This window comes from Eurypyga helias, unplaced genomic scaffold (genome assembly GCF_000690775.1).
Source record: "Eurypyga helias isolate BGI_N326 unplaced genomic scaffold, ASM69077v1 scaffold6598, whole genome shotgun sequence".
Lineage (NCBI taxonomy): Eukaryota > Metazoa > Chordata > Aves > Eurypygiformes > Eurypygidae > Eurypyga > Eurypyga helias.
In genome coordinates, this window is record NW_010267458.1 from 35,895 (window position 1) to 37,750 (window position 1,856).

The 1,856-nt window shown below is 50.2% G+C and overlaps 1 protein-coding gene across 1 annotated transcript in view; it reads right to left on the reverse strand.

Moving 5' to 3' along the window:
* Window positions 1-1,856, reverse strand: part of LOC104513917 (lysyl oxidase homolog 2-like) — a gene marked incomplete at its 3' end in the record, with an annotated part of 38,288 nt that overhangs the window by 35,069 nt on the left and 1,363 nt on the right.

Genomic DNA, 1,856 nt, shown 5'->3' on the forward strand with positions numbered 1-1,856 from the left:
TGACAGCCACTTCAGAGCACGCAGTGTCACAGGGTCCCCTCGATCTGGCTGATTAGAGCCTGCCCTCTAATCATACTCACCAAATCATTCCTTCTGTGTTTAAGGCTCCTCTTTACATCGTTTCTCATTTATCAAACACTCATGGAATCTTTCGTAGGAGACAGCTCCAAGATTTGGTGAAATGCCCTCAATTTTACAAGCAGATTTTTGCAAAAGCTTTATCAAACCGCTACTGATTGGAGCCTCCTGTTATTTGGGTGCTCTTTGAAAATCAACTGTCAGATCCAGTTTCCAGACTGCAATTACCCCTTTATCTCCAGCAAAGCGTGCCTGTGTGCCTGAGCATGCACATGCATATGTATTTTAAAAAATCAGGTCCCTCAGAACTCATTTCTAAGATGAGCAGAAAAGAAAAAAAAAAAAAATCAATAGGTGTCACCTCCAGACTTTTGGCCACGTTTTCCTAGGAGCAGCTGTTGGTTCTTTGCTCTCAGCACCTCCAAGATTGACCTTTCCCAAGAGCTCGTTCTCCCTTTGTAAATGAGCTGGGCACATGCTGCTTCCCTGTGATTTGCCCCCTAAATTGCAGGGAGCAAAGGCCAACAAGCCATTTCCATATTTAAGGATCCCAAATGCTTTGCTTGTCTGAAGAATAACACATCCTCTGGCCAGAAAGGACTGCCTGACCTTCCGAGGTACCGGGAGATCCTGCAGCCCGCTCCCTTGGCTGTGCCTTTGCAGACCCAACAGGTTCAGCTGGTGAATCACCAGGCGATGGATCTGCCAGCCCTCTCCGTGCTCCACGAAGAGGAGGGCAGAAAGAGCTCCTGCAAAGCCTGGGTCTCTGGTGTGGGGAAGGCACGATCCCCCCTGCACAGGCTCCCTGCATCAGGACTTCCCCAGCGCTATTCTGGCCTGCAGAGCACACTCCCTCCCGTTACATCACGTGGCAATCGGTTTCTGGTTTGTTTTCAAATGTCACGGCCTCTTCCTCGCTCGGAAATCTCCTACTCTACCCCAAGAGCCAAAATCCACAGCTTGGGACAACATTCAAGGTTTTGCATTTCAGTCAAGTCGCTGTTAAGGGCTGCTTGCTCTTTTACAGGCAGATTTATGGGTGTGAGTGCTAACGAGCAGTGCTCGTTACAGTAACAGACATACAGCACGTTTACCCCTGCTGCAGTGGAAACAACCTCTCTGTGGGTTACATCAACAGCGTGCCAGGCTTCAATGTTTGCAGAAAAAATTCCTCGTAGGCCAACACTGAACTAACAGCACATCAAAAGATGACAATTACATCTGTTATTTATATACTACCACGGAGGTTTTCTCGCTCAAGCACTGTGATTTTAAGAATTCATCACCATAACACACAAATGTGCACCTTTCACAGGTTCACAGAGTGGTCGGGGTTGGAAGGGACCTCTAGAGCCCATCTAGTCCAACCCCTCTGCCAGAGCAGGATCCCCTAGAGCAGATCCCACAGGAACAAGTCCAGGGGCTTTGGGAAGTCTCCAGGGAAGGAGACTCCACCCCCTCTCTGGGCAGCCTGTTCAGGGCTCTGTCACCCTCACAGGGAAGAAGGGTTTCCTCATGGTCACGCTGAACCTCCTGTTTCCCAGTTTATGGCCACTGCCCCTCGATCTGTCACTGGGCACCACTGAGAAGAGCCTGGCCCCATCGTCCTGACACCCCCTTTTAGATATTGATAAGCATTGATAAGATCCCCCTCAGCCTCCTCTTCTCCAGCTGAACAGACCAGCTCTCCCAGCCTTTCCTCATGTGGAAGGTGCTCCAGGCCCTTCACCATCCCAGTGGCCCTGTGCTGGACCCTCTCCAGCAGCTCCTTGTCCTTG